Here is an 8601-nt window from a genome sequence, read left to right as displayed (position 1 = left end):
AAGGACTCTGATTCATTGTATCTTTCATTATTTATTATGCTCTCTTCTCTCCACCTACTTCATTTTTACTGGGCATTTGCCTCATCCTTTGTGGAAACCTGTAGAGGGGAGGAGAGTGAAGTAGCTGATTTTATGGCTCTTGCTTTTGCCAAGCATTGCATGATGTGACTGAATTTATAATCAAATGCATAAATAAAACACATTTCAAAAGCTAGGACAGGCCTCTTCCTGTCAGCTAGTCTGATGAGTTTTCTAAGTAAGTCAGACATTGCGTATCTAGACCTTCATGTGTCTGACTCTAGGGCCTTCCAAGACCAGCAGGTTAGACACCAAGCTCCAGGGGTACTGCTTTGATTTTGCACACTGGACACTGCAGGAGGTCTTGAGCAAGGTTGCCCTAAGGCCCCTTGACTGCCCCCCCCCCCCCCCCAAAGGCTCAAGCTCAGGAGGTTCAGGGTAACTTAACATTACTTTTGTTTTGTCCCTATTTATTGACTATTAATGTTTGCCTGGGTGACCAGACAAGCTGCCTGCATGGGGAAGCAGGTTTGTACAAGCTCCAATACGCAGATAGATCTCACTTTCTGGGCAGTAAGCTAGGCAGTTCCCATCTTCCCCATCTCCAAACTTCTTGCAACATTTTGCAAATGCAGGCCTGAATCTCAGTGGATGGTGAGTTCCACAGGGAAGGAAGGACAAGGAGAGAAAAAGAACAAGGAGAGAAAATAACACATTTCTAGCTGCTTTCACCATAGCCCACCTGTCCTATCATGGAGCCGTACAGCTGGCGCGACCGAGGCAGTGGGCAAGGAGGTAGGAGGACACTACCAAAAGCAGGAGGCTCCTTACACAAGGCTGGGAGCCAGGTGGCATAAATCAGCTGAGAACTGGGGGAAATTGGAGGGTGCCTTTATCTGCTAAGTGACAACGCAGAGCTGGAAGCCTGGAGAAGACTGAGAAGAACCAGGGAGAGCCACGGCATGGGGCTGAGAGGGATGGGCAGAGAGGGCTAATAAGACCATCCTGTGCAGCCTGTAGAGCTCTTTGCTGGGGGGACCAGAGCACAGTGGGGCTGTACAAGAGCTGCCAGGCAAGAGGCAAGGGCTTCCCTAGCTGCAACGTGCAAAGCTGCCCAGGAGTATGTGCCTAGTGGAACAAAACGAAGCTTTTTTCAAGATTATTGTGTAGTCTGAGAAACTGGCCTCTGGAGAGTTCATATTATAGAGATGATTGGGAAATCTGGAGAACCAGTGGCAGCGGGTTTGACGGCCAGTCTGAGTGGGAAGGGCACATGCTGACGTTTGTGTGTCAGCAAGCCCCAGCTCACCGTTCCTTGGCAGGAGATTCTTGAGTGTGAGGAGCCCAGAGGCACATTTCTCCAAGGCCAAAGGTTCCCTTAGCACAGAAATACATTATCCATAAAACTTAATATACCTCAAGATGAGGAAAGCAGTTGGAAGTTAGATGATTTACTTATCTTAAATAGCTACTTGGATTTTTCCCCCCACTTTTTAGAAAATCAGTGTACAGTAAAAAGAAAAAAACCCCACAATAATAGCAGTGATTCAGAAAAAATTAATGCTTGCGATTTTTTTTTAATATCATGGTTTTTATTTGTGCTCCAAGAAGATATTTTTTTCCCTGTTTCTTCCATGAAGACATGATGTATTTGATGATCCTAGTTGTTCCACAGGCAATGCCTCTAGAACAATGAAAATGCTATAATGGCCTTTGCTTGGTTTTGTGGTTTCTTATTAGGTTTCTGAAGAGTCCCTACACAAAAGGCTCCTCTTAATGGTTTTGTCATAGATGTCGCCCCTCACAAGGATTCACTCTGGTAGTCTTGGAGTCACCATATATTTCAAACTCAATTATAACTCCTGTGAAAGTCCCTAAGAGGATTGGGAAGTCAGAGCCACGGATGCTTAGCCAGGGGAGAGGGAAGGAGATGTTTTATTTCCCTTGCAACTTGCCTGTTCTAGTTACCATGGCATCCCTTGTGGAGAGGGTAAATTTTTACTATTGGAAATATTCTGTATTTCTACAGCAAGGTTTATAGCATTTGCGTAACACTAAAAGACATGAGCATGGATTCTGCAGGCTTGAAGTTGGGTCTTGTTTTCTCCAGCCATGTATTGATGGGCCTTTTGGCAACTCAAAGTTCCACCTGAAATGCAAATACTAGGCAACGTTCGATTTCAGAGAATGTCTGCTTTTCTGTGCAAATGGTGAAGGAAAGGCAGACGAGGCTGGGTACAGCCCCTCCAAACCTAGAACCTCCAGTCCAGAGAGAAGAGTACTGAACAAAAACCTGTTATTTTTCAATACCAACATTGTCAAAGATCTTCTGTCCTTCCCAGCTGGAAGTACCTCCCAGACGAATCTGGACACAGGAGCAAACAATTCTGAGGGATTTTAAACGACTGTTTTTTTTATGAATTCTAGTGTACCCCAAAGCAAAATGAGGCCATTTTCTCTGTCAGAAATTTTTACCATTTCCCTATCTGTGGCAGCCATGGAAAGTTTAACGTCACTTTACCTTGTTACTGACCCATAATTAAATCTTTCAACTTAAAAGTGTGAGTGTGACTTCATTAACAGAAACGTGGATTCTTCAATAGAGTTCCTCTGGTTTGTTCTTCGTTTCAGGGCAGCTGTTGTTCTGGGGTAAGGAGCAGAATCAGCGAGTTACTCTCTGCACCAGGCTTTTTCAGGCCGCTCATTCTTCAGAACACACTTGGAATTAATTAGAAAGTAAAAAGCGAAGCGTTACGGTGAGGGGCTGGTGCGGGCGGCCTGCAGGCCAGGCCTCGCCCGCCGCGCTGGACCGGCTCCCGGTGCCCCCCACCCCCGCGGCGTCCGGGGCGGCCCGGCCGGGCCCGGCCTTCCCCGGGCGGCCTCCGCGCTGCGCCGAGGGGCGCGGCGGGGGCGGCTCTGCCCTCCCCTGCCCGCCGCTGCCGGCCCCCTCGCGGGGAGGCGGGCGGGGGCGAGGCGCGGGGCTGGGCCGGGCCGGGCCGGGCCGGCGCTGCCGAGCCGGCGGGAGCTGCTGCGGCCGGCCGGTCGGTCGGTGGGTGCCGCCCGCTCAAGGTCTGCCGGGAGCCGCCGGCGGCCCCGCGGTGAGTGGGCGCCTCTGCGGCGCTGCGAGGCGAGAGAGGCCGGTGCGGCGGGTGCGGGGCGGCGCAGAGGAGCGGGCGGGCCTCGGGGGCGGGGGAAGGGACGGGCAGCGCGGCGGGCAGGGGCGCGGGGGGTCTCGTGTGGGCCCGCTTCGGCTCCCCGAGGGGGGCTTCTGCGCCCAGCCCCGCTTTACGGAGCGGCTCACCAGACGGTGCCTCAAAATAAGGAGGAGAGTAGAAAATGAAAGCCCGGGGGCCGGGAGGAGAGCGCTGGCTGCCGAGGCGCGGTGTCTGCCCGCCGGAGGGGCTGGGTGTGAAGGAAGTGGTGTTGAGATCGAGAAGATGAAACTGAACGTTGTATTAGAAGTGTTGTAACTTCCCTTTCACTGTCCTGGAGAAAACTTCAGTGTTGGTTGGCTTCCAAAGTGGTATACAAGCTCTCAGCCAAACCCCACAATTTCGGGAGTATAAAAAATGTGTGGATTTCTTCTTGCTGTATGTTATTCTTGCGGATTTTAATTTCTTTTATGTATATATTGAAGCACTCCCTTACCCGACGCAAACCCAGTGCGTGGCTTTCTGTTCAGAGCCGGACGGGTGTCTTGCACAACCCTCACCGTGCACACGCAGCCCACCGCCACTGCCCCTCTCCCGGCTGCAGGCCGGGCAGGCTGGCAGCGCGGCGTGGGCTGGCAGCGCGACGGAGGGAGGCTGGCAGCCACTGCCCAAGGAAATGCCTTTGGGGCAGCACTTCCTCCACCCGTCCCCACTGCCCGAACACAGCTCTTCAGTGTTTTACCTTCGCTAGCTAACGGTACGGGTGGGAGGAGGGTCCTCGTGTAGAAATGACTTGGTGAAAGTACTGCTTACCAAACTCTCTGTAACAAATCTGGTTCGGATGAGAACTGCTGGAGTACTGCTTGAGGCTGCCACCGGCTACCCTCAAGTGGTATCTGCTTCAGGCAGGGCAGTGTAACCGTCAAACTCAATGTACAGCTGGTTTCTTGGAGGTGAGCCGACTTTCCTGGAAGGGCTGGCTGCAAGCAGGGCTGCCGACCTCCATGAGACCTTCCCCAAAGAGGCTGGGGGCTGTGTGAGGCTGGCAGGCAGCTTTGCTGCTTCTGCTGCTTGGGAGAACTGGCATTTTAAGTAGGAGGAGATTGAATATTTCACACAAGCAAGATTTTATTGTCCAGCTTTTCAGGTTTACCTACTTGAGTTAATGGCTGGTGATTATTGTGCCAACAGTAAGGTAACTCTGTTTCCCGAATGTGCTGCTTCAACGTGGTAAATGTGGTATGTTGTTTTATGGTTCTTAGTAAGATTTTAGTATTCATATGATTTTAAGTCTCTGGTTGAAATAAATGTTTGTAGCTTGAATGTTTTGTTGGAGGATGTTAAGGATTTTGTCAAAAATCTGAATTTTCTTCCAAGGTACGTGCAGTGCTGTTCCAGTGCCTATCTCAGTGTTATCATGGCAATGCTAAATTTCCTTATTGCTCCACAACAGTTAAGAGGTTATTTGGAAAAAGCTGTTGTCCGAAAAGAGTAGGGACAAAGATTTAGTTATCTAAATGTTGTGATATGCTTTCCTTTTATACTGTTAGGGTGAGATTTTCCAAGGACTCAGAGGTAGTAGCCTAACTCCGGTTCAGTTCATGTAGAACTTGGAATTCTGATTCACCTGCTTCTCCTTTATATCTCTTAAAAAAAAAAATCATGTGTCTTTAGTTTATGTGTTTATGCGTTAGTTTTTCAAGTGCATGCAACTTCTCATGTCTAGCAAGTGAGTACGTGAGGGTGGCTAGTGATCCCATACCGTGACGACTCATGCACATGAAATTTAGAAGAATAATCTGGAAAACTAAGACTGGTGTTACAGAAAGAACACTTGGTTTTGTTTCTGTTCTTAAATGCTCATGTCTTAAGTTTAAGCTTGTAATACGTTATTTCAGCAGGTAAGTGAGCTTCACAATCCATTCTTCTCTTACCGTCAAGGTGACTGTGATCTGCGACAGAGAAATGAAGTCTGAGCCAGCGAGGCCCCGTGCTGCAGGTGGTGTTTCCCCAAAGAAAGACAGATGCTAGCTCACCTCTGCCATGTCATGGGATCAGTAAAAAAGGCCCAGATGGGATCCAGAAATAGTCTGTAAAAGTCGTCAGAACTCAAGAATGCAGTACCTCCCCATATCTTTATTTTATGGCAGTCGCTTGATAACAGGGAGATACTGGAAATTTCCTCAGTTCTGCATTGTAGTCTTTTTCTTTGTATCTTAAGTAAAGCTTTGTGGTAATCGGACACCCCCTGAAGATCTTACTCAGGCCAAAAGGAGCCGATAAAAGTGAATTCTAGGCATACAAATTAGTTGTACGTAAATAGCAGCTTTCAAAATAAACAGCACAGTAGCTCCTTTTGCCAGTTAAATATACAGAATAACCTTCAGTATGCTGAACCAAAGGGGGTTTCTTTTTTTTTTTTTTTTTTTAAGAACAAAATCCAGTTTTACTAGGCAAGCTTGGGCTAAATGGTTACAAAAATAATACACAGCAGTGCTTTCAAGCAGAAAACGGTGAAATGGGTGTTGGAAATCGTGTCATTTCCTAGGGTCCTGACATTGCAAGAGGCAGTGACTCTGTGATGAAAGGCCCTTTTTATGCCGTGTGGAGAAAACTGTCATGCAGGTCAACACAAAGATCCAGTATACGCTCAGTATAGTAGCCAAAAAGGTTTTTACTTGGAACATTTCTCTACTGTCTAGACACGATGGAAAAAAAACAGATATCATCTACTCTGCAGATGTTTTAAGGCACTGTGCAGAACTAAACTGAACTATCTGGGTTTTGTGTTGGAGTCCCCTGACACGATAACAAAAACTCCCAGGTTTGAGTGAGCTGTCTATGAGTCCTGGATGAGGGAGAGGGGAATTAGAAGGATTTTCATTACTAAAGTCTTTACTAAAACCTCAGAAAACAAACCCATTCAAGTAATTTTCTACACATCAAAAGTAGTCAGGTGTGAATTTTTCCCTCAGCTTTTACAGTATCGATTTGCTGAGCTTTGGGTGAAAAGCTTTTTGATTTGTAAGTCTATGCTTGTGAAATGAATAAAACTCTTTGAGCAAATACAGCTATAGATTGTGCTCATGCAGAGTACTGCAGACACATGCTTTTGTATGCTATATTTGTGTAATTCTTAATGTGTAGTATTTGCCTTTTTTTTTTTTTTTTTGGTGCTATAAATAATCCCTGAGCACACTTTGCAATACTGTACAGCTGGGTGAGACTGGATATCTAGAAGGTGGGGATGAGTTCTTCTCCAAGCATGATCACTATGTGATCTTGAGTCTGTAATTTCTTGCAGATAAAGATCTCAGTTGTTCATACGGCTCTTGTGAGCCTGTAATTATTCTAAAACACATTAAAGAGGCTGAATTAGAAGGCATTAGCCAAGGGAGGTTTGCCATTAAAAGGTTATATAGATATGTGGTACAGTAATTTTGCATGGCCAGGAGGCTGTAAAACAGAAGTCTGGAATAATCAAGAAGGCAGGTAGGCAAAACTTAAGCTTTCTTCTGTTACGTTCTATTGTACTAGGTGATTGACTTGTCTAACAAGTATGACTATAGAGACAAATAAATACATTTGAAAATTTAGCCCTAAAAATGTGTATGTATTAGAGTTCTGGGTGGACTCATCTTTGAATCTAGAACTCTCAGTTCTTCAAGTTATAACGGCCAGGACCAAAAGAAGGACGTAGATACCAGAAATAGGACTTGAGTTCATACTGCAGAATTCTCTGCTTAGGTCTCACCTAACCCAGCAGTGCATTAAAGCTTCTTTTTTTTTTCCTTTTTTTTTTTTTTTGAGTGTGACTTTCCTTAAGCAGCTCCTCTGCATGTGCTCAGAACAGCAGCCCCAAAGAGGCATGTTCTTCCCAGTTGTGGTGCCTAGAGCCATTTTCATCTCTCTGGTTTGTAGATCACCCTGCAGACCCTGTGCATGGGTCAGATGAATTAGGCATAAAGTTGGAGATATGGGAGTATGGAACAGAGCAGGAGCTGGAGAAAAGCATTGATGTGTTGCTAGAAATACCTGGTAGGTGTGGAGAATGAGAGGTAGCTGTTAATAAAGTATCTTGCACGGAGCATGAAACCTGGCAATGCTGTTCAGTCTGCCCTGGCATGTAACAGAGCATGAGTTGTATAGGTCATGATACCATAACAGGAAGGCATACAGCCCCTGTCTTACACAGAAAATCCATCCCTGCTGATGCCAGTGTGCTATTCACAGTTCTGGAGCCGGGGAGGTCTGTTCAAAATGTGTCTCCCTTTCAGCAGCAATCCAGTGACAGGCTAGCAAAGTGTGAGCTGTGTTGGGTTATTTGAAAGGATGCAGGAGCTCACCCACCAAAGAGACGCTCGCTGTCTCTGGGTCTGTAAGTGGTGAAAACATCTTTTGGGAGACCCAGCATGGAGCAGAAGATAAAATGCAAATGTCTGCCTCCAGTATTTTCTGTTGGCTATCTATCGCGTCTCTCCTGTGTGTTATCTTGAGATAGCCCTCTGCATGCTGCAGCCTGGTAGCTCCAGGGAGGAGTATGCTATGGTGTAAGGTGGGAGAGTTGGATTACTTGGTTGAATTGCTTTCTAATTGGAAGGCTGTTCTACAAATCTCAGAATATTTTTATCTGGAAAGAGAAGCCACTCTAAACGTTAAGTATTTGTAGCTGCTTGTACCCTTGTGTGGGTTCCTTTGATATGGTTAGGATCATTTGCTTAGGCTGTTTTACGACAGTAGGTACTTGGGTTGGTGTTGGTAGTTCATCTCTCTCTGAGCTGGCAGGCTGCTGGAGGCATGGCTGTGTGTAAACCGTTATATTGGGCTGATACACGGCTCTTTGGATACCTCTATATGACAGCAGCAAACCTGGAACGGAAGAATGGAAATAGTGTGCTCCAGCCAGCTAGACCAAGAAGGCATTTCCTCTCTACATAGCTGTAGGATCAGTGGCTTTGATGAGCTGACTGCAGGAGAAATGGGTAGTTTGAGCCACCACACTTAAACTCACTTCTCCCCTCACAGGTTTTTGAGAGACTCACACTGAAGTGTTAGAAGTGAATGTTTTATAGCTACTTGTGAAATGGTGGTTAAGTGAAGAAATTTTGAGAAGGCTTTTCAGTGGCATTCTCAGCACTGCTAGCTCCAATACCGATTTGGTAATTAATTGAGTCATAAACATTGCATAGAACATTGGTTGATGTTTGCACTGCACAGAGGTGTGTAATTAGCACATAAGGGGTATGTTATTAGTGCTGCAGGACTGCAAGGCAGTGTTCGAAAGGGAAGCCTGGGAGCTAGACTTTTCAGGGTCCTGCGGCTGTCACTGGCCTTGACTCCACTGTAGCACCAGGCGAACGGGTTTCTGGCTGAAATTTATCAACTTCAACATGCTAGTGGTAGCAGGTGGTGTGGCTGAAAGAGAGTTTTC

Source organism: Leptosomus discolor, chromosome 10 (assembly GCF_034619465.1).
Source record: "Leptosomus discolor isolate bLepDis1 chromosome 10, bLepDis1.hap2, whole genome shotgun sequence".
NCBI classification, from domain to species: Eukaryota; Metazoa; Chordata; class Aves; order Leptosomiformes; family Leptosomidae; genus Leptosomus; species Leptosomus discolor.
Note: the sequence above shows the minus strand (reverse complement) of the source record.